The sequence below is a fragment of the Bactrocera neohumeralis genome, chromosome 4 (genome assembly GCF_024586455.1).
Source record: "Bactrocera neohumeralis isolate Rockhampton chromosome 4, APGP_CSIRO_Bneo_wtdbg2-racon-allhic-juicebox.fasta_v2, whole genome shotgun sequence".
In the NCBI taxonomy this organism is placed as follows: domain Eukaryota; kingdom Metazoa; phylum Arthropoda; class Insecta; order Diptera; family Tephritidae; genus Bactrocera; species Bactrocera neohumeralis.
The window spans coordinates 60934287-60948174 of record NC_065921.1 but is presented as its reverse complement, the minus strand read 5'-3'; the positions used below and the strand labels follow the sequence as shown (position 1 = coordinate 60948174).

Sequence of the window (13888 nt, the reverse complement as noted above, 5' to 3'; positions counted from 1 at the left end):
TTTCGAGAAGCTACAGTTAAGTCAACATCTGTATTACATTGCCCTGTACTGTAACTGTACTGCCGATTCGGATTCAGGCGAAGTAGGTGCTGAAGTGAGTTTATAGTCCACTTATTTTGTTTCGGATTCATGTAACTTGTAGACTCCGTTGAGGAGCTGACCGCTGCCAATGCTCATTAATGCTTTAAAAATCTGAGATGGTTCCGAATTTAAGAGGCATGGTGTCTTGAGTGAAAAAAATCTATTATTCCTCATTGGTTGTTCTGACCCATGCCCTGTTGACTATAACTTTTTTGAGTGTGTGAAATGTATGTTAGAAATTGCCAGTGTTTTGCATTAATAGCTTACCACATTTGTGTTGCTCGTTTTTTTTTTCAAACTCAATATCAATGGATGTGTATGGATTGGGGCGAATATTTATAGTGGCTCGAATTTATTTCGCTTTAAGCTCATAAATATAACACCAGTTTGAGCGTTACCATACCTGTCAACACTTGCTGTGTTGCTTACTTTTTCGGCACAAGCCACCTCCCGCCACTTCAAAATTGGCGATATGCTATCACTTTCCTGTCATTTCTACTTTGAGCAATGACATTTCGCAATTTCGACGCGTGCATGCTGTCGTGTCACCTCATCAAAACGAAAAAAATGTATATTTGTTTACAAATATAAAGATGAAAAGCGTATCGTTTTGTCCCCCTCTTACCGTTTTCACCACGTATTCGTAATAAAATCTGTCAATCAAATTGTTGCTATAAAAATCGTAGTTAAAAAAGACGGGTTGCAACTATATTGCACCAAGTTCGCAAAAAAATAATGCAACCATATAGTTTATAGGCGCGTACGTGTATGCACGACAGTCAGCAAGCAGCAACTCATCAAATAAACGAGCGCGAAAATGTGTCGAATGTTTCGCTGTAAAAAAATTAAATAGTGAGGGTTATGTATGCGTTTGAGAATTTGTGTGAAAAAACAAAAAAAGCGGTTCTGCTGCAACGCTGCAGCCAGTAATTTGATTGTGGGGTGTCCATTATAAACTTGGCCATCTCGAAATTCAGCCGCTTGAGGCATTGTTGGAGGGGATTGAGAGGCGTACTGCAGGTGTGTGAGTGGATTTATGTGGTTTTCATGTTGTGCTGTGACAATGAGCTTGCAACAAAAACTTGCTGTGTGCCCTCGTTTGCAGTTGCTGATTCACGATTCGCTTCATTTTAGTTTTTAATTGGGGGGAAATGAACGATCGGCGCTCGGGAAAATCGCTGAATTCATTTAAGCAAAGTAATCAAATCCTTGGAATGCGCGTATGCCCTTTATGTCTAAGTCGAATGCATGTACAAGTAAATTACCACAAGTAGTTAGAGTACTAAGTGAGCTTTTTTGTTGGAAAAATTTATTTAACAGATCTAACATATATTGATATACGTCCACTCAAACAACGACGCCGCAAAATTTAATTGAACACAGTGGTAAGCCCTCTCTGTCCTAATGTCACTACCAGAAATCTCTTTCGTGAATCTACACTTACGCATTTCTTCAATATTTAACACATTTCGACGCTCTCACTAAAGTTTATGGTTTTCATTTAAAATATATGGATCCAGATTTATTTGAAATATCAGTGGTAAGATGCCATCACTTGGCTACTAAAAATTTTACTTGCGTGATTGTAATGGCTAGTTTTGTTGATTGAGTTTGGGATGAATATTGAGAATGAAGTCGAGATTGAGGTTAAGGTTGATATTGAGTGTGGCGTTTAGTTGAGATTGAGACTGAAATTGGAGTTGACCTTGGGTGAAACTGAATTGTTATTGTTAATGAATTTGAATCTATGGAAAATCTTTTTATCTGACTTATACTATACCATACATATTTATGGCAAATCTAAACTCTAAAAGATCAGAAGTTATCTACTAAACCAAAATAATATTTTCTCATTGGGCATTCTTAAATCTTCCATCCGATTGCGTATTTCTGCGTTCGTATTTGCTCGCTCAACACAATTATGTTTAATTCGTTTAGGTTTATGTGCGGCAAAATAGCGACAAGTTTGTATAAAATGAATAAATTTAACGATTACGTTTGTTGAGATACTTCACATGTATAAAATTAAAACACATTACGAGTATGAATCAGTGATCTGCAGTGAATACTTGGCTTATGAATACACTCTCATATTCATGAATCACCCCCAATATTCACTCACACTTGCTCTCACTAAAAATATTATCTTCTCACAATCACATGGCTTGCTTGTGTAATAATGAGTGTGAATATGTCTCACAATCACTTATCGCTCACACTTGGCTTGGCTTGCTTCTCTGTATACAATTGTTTGAGCTATTCGTTGCTTACCATTAGATGAGTTGAAAGGCTCATGAATACATTCACTAATAAGTGGCTCATTGTTTATTCATGAATACATTCACAAATTCCGTGCATATTCAAAATATATTTTATACCTACGCGGAGGGGTTTTAAAAGGAACGAAACGCGCGATTGTAGTGACTTCAAAACTGAAACTTCTTTGTTTATTATCCTTTTATTGAATTATTTTCTTAAGCTTTATCTTACATTCTAGAAATTGGAGAGCATAGGTAGATGAGTCCCTGAAGGTTATACCTACGCGGAGGGGTTTTAAAAGGAACGAGTGAGTCTATTGACTTCGTAAAAACTACAAAACTGAAACTGCTTTGTTTCTTATCCTTTTATTCAATTATTTCTTAAGCCTAAATGCAAAGCTTTATCTTACATTTTAGAAAATGAAGAGCTTAGGTAGATGAGTCCCTGAAGTTTATACCTACGCGGAGGGGTTTTAAAAGGAACGGGTGAGTCTATTGACTTCGTAAAACCTACAAAACTGAAACTTCTTTGTTTCTCATCACAAATTCCATCTTCACCAATTACTTCAACATCAAATACGTCTTCACCTGCAAATGACCTGAACTTCTTTTTTCCAAATATTTCAAACATGGGCGCGCAGGAACGTATCGAAGATGAGATAGATCGATATTTTACAGAAAAAATACAATTTGATAACGACTTTGACGCAATTCAATGGTGGAAGCAACATAAAGCTAACTTTCCAAGCATATCAAAACTTGCACTTAAAATATTAACTATACCTGCAAGTAGTGCGGCGTCTGAACGTGTATTTTCCTTGGCAGGCAATTTAATAACTGATAAAAGAAATCGACTTGCACCCAAAACCGTAGATAAAATAATATTCCTGAATTCAATATTTAAGACTAACTAATATGGCAATAAGACCTTAGAAACTTAAAAAACAAAAATATACAATGATATTGAGAAGTAATTTTGTGCAATACCTCAATCTTAATATATATTTAGAAGCTATACTTATAATATATACTTGTATCTTTGGAGTTGAATCTTATGTATGTACATAAATCTTGAAGTAAATTTTATGCTTATTATTTTTATTTTTTACCGAAATTAACTGAAGTTTGTTATTTAGTTTTTTGATAATAATTCATGTAATTTTTATACCATTAAACTGACGTGATTTTTATTTTTAATTTTAATTCCATTGAAAGGAACTGAATTATCATTTTATAAAATAAAATGTAATATTATAAGTGATAACATAATAATGTAAGTATGTATGTATATGTGATTTTTTTTAATAATAGAGAAAATTAACACAAAATATGAAAATCCAGTTTTTTTATTTCATTATATCTAGTCATTATTAGAACCAGTTACAAAATCCTTGTTGTTATACAATAATATAATAGTAACTCTTACTAATTTCGTAATGGATTTCTTAGCCTTTGGTTCATGTCGTTACGGCTCAAGTGGCTTGCGCACAATTGAGCTTCTTCGTATATTCACAAGTGTTTTGTATTCATGAATGTCAGAGAATCCTAAGCAAAGATTCATAAGTATTGTGAGCTCATAAGCAAACACTTGTGAATATATGCTTCATACAAGCTAAGCAGCTCACAAGCCAAAACTCTCTCTCTCATAATTGTAAGTGAGCAGTATTCACACTTATACTCATTCCGTGAATAATTTGCTTGCTTCATACTCAATTTTTCGCAAGTGGCTCAAAGTTGTGTTTAACTCATTCACTGCAGATCACTGGTATGAATTGGCCTGGCGTAATCGAAGAAGTGAGTGAATTGAATGTGGAGAAATAGTGCATGAGCGTATGACTATAAGCGGATATGCGGATGTGTAGGTATGTATGTCAACTCTGTGTTTGCAGTATATATGTATGTGGAATCAATAAAAATTGACAAATGCACATAAAATGGCCACCTCCACTCCGCTATGTGTAAGGCATACAGTAGTTGGTTGCAAATCGCTTTATTCCATACAACAACAAAAAATAAACCAAAACTTCAGAGGACATAATGCATTTTAATGGCAATATTATCACTACGGAAATGCGCTACCCCTCAATTCATAGGGTTTAGTGTCACGCGGTACATCATAATCTATTCGTCTTAACGGCAAACACCTCAACTCAGCGCAACTCGAAGCGCGTTCCCACTAAAATGAATTCTCACATACAATATATAATACATATCTATATAGTTGCGTACGTTCAAACGTGTAGAGGTGTGCTCAGTGAAGTGTTATTCGATATAATATATGCATGATTAAATAGCTATTGCACTCACATGCATATATTTGGGGCATCCGTTATTTCCAAAGCTGATTATATTTTTGCAACTTCCTTCCACAGAATCCGTTTTTTTCTATTTAAATCCTGCCTAAATGATTTTTTTTTATTTAAATAGGTATTTTTCCAATAAATTGTTTATCTCTAAAACAAATAAACACTTAATATTGGAGAGATAATATTCTAATGAAAAATCTTACGCTATACAAAAAAGTTTTAGAGGATTTTTTAATATAAAATCATACCTTTAATAGTTATGTGCAGATAAAGTTAAGCACTGAATTCACATAGTACACCATATAGTATGAGCAACACATAATTTAAAAATCACTTGTATGAATGTTTGATACATTTGATGTACGGTATAACTTTAACTGCGCAGAACACTTAGAGAAATATTTTATAGTCAGGAATCTGTTTTCCGAAGCTAAAAAAAATTACTAGAATATGATATTTTTGAATGTTTTAGATTTACTAGATTGATGTAAAATATTAAAAATTAGAAGGTATATACATTTGAAAATAAATATAATTTAGGCACAATTTAAATTGGAAACTAAGAGCTTGTCTGTGTTGGATCCTGGTTTCATGGCAGAAAATTAAACTTCAACTTCCAGCATATATACACATGTTCAGTGAATCACATGTAAGTGTTTATATGCGTTTGCACGGAAATTCGCGATAATGTGATATCAAAAAATATATATACCAGATACATATTGTAGTATTGTTACGTTTTAACAAATGGATCTTCTATAGAGAAATTAGCTAAAATTTCAAAAATGAACACATAATTCGAGTTTGTTGCTAATTTCTATGTTGACCAAATCAGAAACCTTTAAAAATGGTAAAAAGTAAAAGAGTTTTATGCTTAATAGGTTGAAACCCATAGCAAATAAAAGATAAAATATCAAGAATGGAAGGAGAAATAGTTTACGGCTGATCTGAGGTCGGGCAGAGAAAAATAAAAACACCAAAATCTTGGTTATTTGACTTTTATTGAATAAGTTATAATAAGTTATTTAAAAACTAGACAAGGTCAAGCAAGCGATTGAGCTGTTTTGCTGATACGTTGCTCCTTAGTACGCAGGCATATCTCTTCTTATAAGGCGTGTTTGATAGCAGGAATGTACCAAACCATTAGCCAAAAGGTTTGGGTGATCTCGGAGTTTAGATATGTATTTAATACTGCTGTCTTCTAATTTTTTTTTAACATAGGAATACCAAGGTCTTTATGAATATTTTTACTACGCATGTACAATGGTGAACACGTGATTGTTGTAAGCATTTTTGATTGGAACCTTTGTGTTATATCAATATTAGTTGCACAGTTAACTGTGTAACGAGTCACTCGAGTCTTTTAAGACTTCACCCTCTGAACTTATTAGAATAATAAAAGAACTTAACACAAAAAAGTCACCAGAAAATTTTAATATTACCCCAAGAATGCCAAAAAAATTACCAAATATCGCTGTAGAAGTGTTCTTTTTGCTCTTAAATGCAATTCTTGATCTCGAATATTATCCTAATTCAGGGAAAAAGTCGCAGATTATCTTGATAGATAAACCTGGGAAAGATTTAACACAGCCGTCTTCCTACAGATCAATCAGGGGTCGAATCGTTACATCCGTGAACGTATCACTCGTCACGTAAAAGTCTGTATTTCGTATTATGATATACGTGATCGTAACGCTTATATACGTGATTGTAACGCTTCTATCGTAACCTGGCATGATGACATACGTGAACGAGTATATATACGTATCCGTTCGTTCGAATCGTCATTCAAACACACACTACCAATCGTAATAGACAAATTTATGGAAATGTGAGCTAATTTTTTTAAAATTTTGAGTTTTTTATCATTTTTAGGAATAAAGAACATAAACAAGAAACCAATGAATAGAATATCTCATTAGAAATTAAAAAAAATAAATTATTTATATGAACAAAATTTTTGTATTTTAGTTTACAATAAAAATAAAATTATTTACAAGGTTAAGGATATATAGATACATTTTTGAATTAAAATTATTTATTTGGTCGATTGCGTTGAAGCGGTTCGCTACCCCGTTGTCCATTTCTTGTGTGTGATAAGAATCGGAATTTTTGAGGGTCGCAACTAATTGTAAATTTTATGCAGATGCTATGTAATGCCTCACAAATGTTAGCAAATCTTCCACTTTTGTGGGGTGATACCTTCCTCTCTTGCCATATCTTCAAATACTCAACCGTCTTTTTAAGATTTCAATGCTTTGTTCAACGATACATCTACAAAGAAAATTTTATTAATGAGGATTCATAATTTTTTTATAACTACGGCTCTCCTAGCTATCTCCGCACTATCTTTTTATGCCCATCACTTTCACTAGAGCTCAAATAAAAAAACAAAGTTGGATTCATTTTGTGTTTAATTAGTTTTTGTTAGTTTATTGAAAATTTCGCAACAGTTTTGACAGTTCCACATCTATTGTGACCTAAAAATACGATCCAAAGCTATGTGGAATTTAAAAACTATTGTGAATTGAAAATACATTTCGATCCGTTTGCTATCGTATGTCATAATGCCAATCAACGCATACCGTGCCGATCCGTGCACGGATGTAACGATTCGACCCCAGTCTTCTACCCTGTCTTTCTAAAATATTTGAAAAAGTGTTGCTATCAAAGATGTCTCCTTTCCTCCACGAAAATCATATAATACCAACGCACCAATTCGGGTTTCGTGAAAAACATAGCACGATAGAGCAAGTAAAGAGAATTACTAACGAAATAAGAAAAGCATTTGAGCACAGAGAGAACTGTTCAGCTTTATTTTGTGACGTGGCTCAGGCGTTTGGTAAGGTGTGGCATGAAGGTCTTTCACATATGTTTAAAAAAATTCTACCTTTAGAATTGTATAAAACATTGGAGTCTTATTTAAAAAATAGACAATTTATGGTGAAAGTGGGAGATTTTATATCTGATGAACGACAGATAAGGGCTGGTGTACCCCAGAGCAGTGTTTTAGGCCCAACACTATACATCATATATACAGCAGATCTTCTAACAGCTAATAATATATTAACTTCAACTTTTGCGGATGACATAGCTATAGTGAACCGTAACAAATGCCACATAATAGCATCAAGAATATTAGCCGAGCACTTAAGGTCTGTCGAAGAATGGCTAGCCAACTGGCGTATAAATGTGAATGAACAAAAGTGTAAGCATGTTACGTTTTGGCTAAGACCTGAAATGTGTCCGGCAGTAAAAATGAACAATATTTTAGCACCCCCAGCGGATGAAGTAACTTATCTTGGTATTCACTTAGATAGAAGACTTACAAGAAGAAAACAAATATCTAGCAAAATAACTTGCATGAAGATAAGAGCTGCAAATTTAAATTGGCTTTTAAATAAAAGCTCCAAACTTAGCCTAGACAACAAAGTGCTTTTATATAATAGCATAGGTCATAAAGCCGATTTGAATGTATGGCATTCAACTGTGGAGTACGAACTGTACAACTAATATTGATATAATACAAAGGTTCTAATCAAAAATGCTTAGAACAATTACAACTTAAAAGTTAAAGTTGGGTGAGCTGGACAACTCAAAGTTGTTCTTTGAACAATTTGGTTGAAATACCTTTTCTAGGTGATTTGCAAAACAATTAGCCTTTTTCTCGTGACTTCGATCCCACTTTCCACCCATGTCTCGTATAGGCATGTTGGAGTCAGTTGGTGGTTTCATGGATTTAGAGTTATAAATTTATTTTGTTAAATTGTGAAAGCTAATTGGAGAATGCCTCGCAAAAGCATACTTAACGATTAAGAAAATGAGCTACAGAAGGTACAGAAGAAGGTAAGGAATAGACCAATCGCCCCATTGCTCGGAATTTTTGAAAGTTGATAACAGTGGTGTGTAATTACCTGAATAAGAAAGAAAATTATGGACAAAGAACTTCTCTAGTCGAAAAAAGTATTAACACGCGACAGAAAAGTGAAATTTGTCGACAGCTATCAAATAAAACGACGTCAATACGGAAAATGAAAAGAGAGATCCAATTAAGAATACTTGCAGTGGACAAATCACTTTTCGCGACAGCATGAATATAGTTAAAATCGGATGATAAAAACTCCCACATAACGGTTTTGTTAAAAACTCCTAAAACGTGATAAATCAATAACAAACACAAAATCTGAACAAGGGCTTATGAAAGTAAAAAAAAAATACATTTCACATAAAAACACAAGACATTAAATCTTAGATCTTAGAGTTTTTAAATCATTCTGAAGTAATCGTTTCGTAGAATGTTAAATAACGATTGCATCCTTCTGCGATTTGCATCCTTCTGCTAGCAATTTTTTACTCCTAAATAGCTTTGGCTACATTTTTAAAGAAGTTCTAACAACAATCTAAAGTAACATTACAACAAACAATACATTTGTAAACCTTTTCTATCAAACGAACTTTCCAAAGTCCCAAATAAATACCAATTTTTACTAATTTTTCTTCTCTCCTCTCCTTGCAGGTATATTTCCGTATTTGTTATAAATCAACAACGACAATAATCGTATTTTTAATATCAACGAAAGAAGATTTAAACAATGTCTGGTGAGTACGCAGAAGTAAGTATGTAAAAGTGAATGAGTGAGAGGCACTGAATACGAGAGAGACCACAAATTCACTTTGTTTTACGCACTGGCGTGTAAATCCTACGGAAAATAAATGTGCCTTATGCAAATAGGAATTTGCGTATACTCGTATGTATGTGTAAACATACATATATGTACACCACTACACATTGATTCAATATTCCAACTGTGGCTACCCATAAACCATACTTATATACATATGTACATATTTTTTCTGTGTGTCTGAGTGTTTCACTATCACAAGATATTTCTATTTCCATTTTGGCCAAAATCTGCTGTTGGAAAATCAATTCGTGTGCATATTTGCTTTTGAGTGTGAGATGATGGTTTCTGTTATGCCGAGCAGATGAAAGCGAAAAGTGGTACTGAAATATGTACTCAACCTCATCACACGTTCTCAATTGCTTCGAGTGGGAGTGTGTGAGAAGTTTATTTGCATGTGGCACTTTCACTGGCATATCATTCTTCTTTATATCCCATTTCTTGCCTAGAAATAAACACTTTTATTCCTTAGATGAAATTTTAATAGAACAAGCACTTGCTGAAATGAGCGCATATTAAGTGTTAGTTTGTTAGTGCGTTTGTATTCGAAAGAATAATACAGTATTGTACGGCTTTGGTCAATTTGTTCGGTGTCACTTGTCCACTCTGAGTGAGGTAGATAAAGTTGATTTGCGGTAGATAAGTTGATTAAGTAAAAGTCATATTTGCTGAATAAACAGAATATCTAAATGTGGTAGATGAAACGCTGAACTTTGTATTGCTTATTGAATGTATCAAGTGGTATGAGGAGTTGCTGAAGCAATACATGCCACTTCTTTCTACATTAATTATTGCCTCTTTTACTTATAAGATTTATTTTAATTTATTCAAATTTTCAAATATAGATTTCATAACACTGAACTACACTCGGTTTGGTATTGCACCAAAGCAAGTTTTTTCACGAGATTAACTCATAAGTTAAAAAGAAATCACGTTTCTTCGAAGTTAACCGCCAAAGCTGAAATATTTGGTTTTGAGTTTCGAAATTGATGTTATTAAAATAATATTGGTAGGTAGTTATTAAAGAATTATTAGAAGAAATGGCGCGTGAGACTAGATTCTTCCCTACCTTTCCTAAAATATATGTAAAAATATGGCCATCATTTACGTTAGCCTCTTATTCCAATGATGTATATAAAAGTTCAAAGTTAAATCATCGTAATCAATCCAATAAAAATTATATTTTTCAAAAAATGCTGGATCAAGTATCTTCTCGGCGCGCATTGTTTCAATATTCCAATAGATATGTCTGAGTGATGGAGACGCTGGCGAAGAGGAGCAATTAGCCTTTTCGTCAATGGACCTAAGCATAAGGGGAAGATTGGAGGGAAGCCTTTTATGGGGAGCTCATAACCAATTCTTTCATCACACCGTCATACCCCTGTAGTGTCTTTTAAACAGAAGTGGTAACCATCAAAGTAGCAAAAGATGCACTTCTGCAGTTTTTTTTAGGGAAGCATGCATCCACTGCGATTTCAAAGCGGCTATCCAGGCATTGAGGTCACTGAGTGAGTTTAAACTTAGACAGGGAGTGACGATGAGCTCGCAAGAAAAGATATCCTTAAAGATTTTGGATGACGCAATTTTTCAAAGTTTGAGGGAGGAAGATGAGTTAGAAACATCTAAACACTTTCTTCAGATTAAGATTGAAGCATCTCTGTGGTACTATCAGTTCGCACATTTCCCGATTAACGGCCATTGATATACGAGGCTATACGTGCGTTCGAAAATATCAGTATAATTTGTCGTTATTCTAGATCGCTCGAATGCAGTTTTGCTTTCATGTTTTTTGCTAGATTTGTGTTTCCAATTTCTATTGTTTTTTATTAGATTCCTCATATTTAAAGCGGGCTGACCGTATTTACACACTATTTATTTTATTCATAAAAAAACTGAAAATGAATGATTTGAGAAATCTTCATTACGTCCGCAAACAATGTCACAGCATGGTAAGGCAGATTTTTTTACCTTTTTTCCTCATTTCTTCATTGGATGCATTCAAAAAGAAAGCCAAAGTTGACCAAATGCCTGCTGCTCTTTCGGTCAAATACTAGGCTTGCTGCATGCCGCAAACACAGCTGCTGGGAAGCCATGGAATCTGCTGCTGATGGTGCGACTCGTATTTCATGATTGCTTTTGCCATTTTTTCCTTGGACTATTTTCCCTTAATGAAAATCCTTTTTTCTGTGTGTTCATTCGCTTTGTTTCGTTGGCACACATTTTTTCTGCTGTTTATTCCCATGTATGTTGTCTTCTCTTCCCATCTCAACCGCATATTCGCATTTATCTTTTGTCCAGATTTGTTTTGCACAGCCATTTTACATTCTGCCAACCGCAGCGCTGCCCTCCATTCACCATTTCTTGGTGAATGTACAAAAAAGCTGAAGTGATGATGAAGGAGAAGGAGAAGCAGTAATATTGAAGCCGTTATATTATGGCGCGTGGCAACGTGATGCAGGCGCAAGTAAATTTGCTATCTTTGACTTCTGCCAGCTTCAACCATCCAACAGCTGCTGCTGCTTTTGTTTCACGTCTTAATTCATATTTCTTTTCAACTTTATTCTTTGTTATTGCTGTTATGCTCTACCACTACTGCCGCGTTGTGTTGCTAGCGAATGGAATCGTATGAACGCTTGAAAAGTATGCCGGTAAAGAAAGCCAATTTTTTGCTTAGTGTGAGAAAGTGCATTCGTAAAATATTTGTAGGAACCAATTGCCCATGTATATATACTTCGGTGTTTTGCATACAGTGGACTGTGGTTAGAGTCAAGTTCTATATTTTAATATTTGAAACTTGGTACACGGGGCATATGGGCAGAATTGGGCGCAAAAATTTTTTTGGAAAAAAGTGGAAATTTGGCACAAGGGATCGCATTAGGCCATATTTGGGCCGCCCCCGCCTACTAAGTTTTTTGTACATATCTCGGAAACTACTATAGCTATGTCAACCAAACTCTACAGGGTCGTTTTCTTCAGGCATTTCCATATACAGTTCAAAGGTGGAAGAAATCGGATAATTACCACGCCCACCTCCCATACAAAGGTTATGTTGAAAATCACTAAAAGTGCGTTAACGGACTAACAAAAACGTCAGAAACACTAAATTTTACGGAAGAAATGGCAGAAGGAAGCTGCACCCAGGCTTTTTTTTTAAATTGAAAATGGGCGTGGCCTCGCCCACTTATGGACCAAAAACCATGTCTCAGGGACTACTCAACCGATTTCAATGAAATTCGGTATATAATATTTTCTTAACACCCTGATGACATGTACGAAATATGGGTGAAATCGGTTCACAACCACGCCTCTTCCAATATAACGCTATTTTGAATTCCATCTGATGCCTTCTCTGTATAATACATAGTACATTAGGAACCAATGATGATAGCGGAATAAAACTTTACACAAATACGGTATTTGAAAAATATGTAAATGACGTATAATGAAATCTCGATTAGCACTTTATAATGCGAGAGTATAAAATGTTCGGTGACACCCGAACTTAGCCCTTCCTTACTTGTTATTTTTATATTCTTACAACCAGTTTCTACAGAGTATTATTGTTTTGTTCACCTAACGGTTGTAGATATCACCTGAAACTAATCGAGATAGATATAAGGTTATATATAATATATATAAATGATCAGGGTGACGAGAAAAGGTGATATCCGGTTGACTGTCTGTCTGTCCGTCCGTAAGCACCCGACATCTGTGACGCAAGAAAAGCATAAGCGCATTGGGCAACGATGGATATGCCATACGTTTTAAGAGCGGTAGGTGGACAAAAAATTCAATATCTTTGGAATGGTATGAATGAAGAAAAATGTTTTTGCAGATTATTAAAGGTGAATATATTCCGCGTTGTGTCACATACTTTTCAGTTTTTGTTTTAGTGTGTATTGTTCAACAAAAATTTATGTAAAATAATAATATTTAAACAAATGGGTCATGAAGAAATGTCTATAATATAGCACGAACAATTTTCTTTGACTTCACAAAATTTCATCGATTTACCTCCAGTAGTTTATGAGAAAATAATCTTACAATTTTATCGTGCTCTAAATTTCTACCTTCAATAACTTTAACAAAAAAAAGAATTTTGATGAAATATTCATATCACGGGGTATGCGTCTAGTCCCCTTTCAAATGCTAATACTAATTTTTTTTTAATCGGTGATTTTGCGAAATTTTCATGGACCACTTGTCGTGGTTTGAGCCTGCTGTTAACGCCTTTTGAAGGTGGTAAGCGCAGCAGGTGGCGGTTGGGGGATGTTGGATGGATAACGGTTGTTGTGAGCCCAGGAATGTACGATTATTGCTTTGGTTGTTGTTTGTGCATGTTGAGTATTTATTTTTCTCCTTCTCTCAGCCCCACTTACCATTATTGGAAATGTTACAGTATTTATTATGCCAGCTTTTGTTATTGTTGCAAATGATTTTCACAATTTATTGTTGTTGCAATATTTAGTTGATTTTTATTTTTGCCTTCTCACTTGCTGATAAAATTCATTTTAATGTCAAAGTAATTCGTCGCAATTGTGCAAAGCGGAACACAAGTGGG

At 34.5% G+C, this 13888-nt stretch overlaps 1 pseudogene; it reads left to right on the top strand.

The window, feature by feature from the left end:
• Positions 1-13888, top strand: part of LOC126754595 (cubilin-like) — a 295041-nt pseudogene that overhangs the window by 119012 nt on the left and 162141 nt on the right.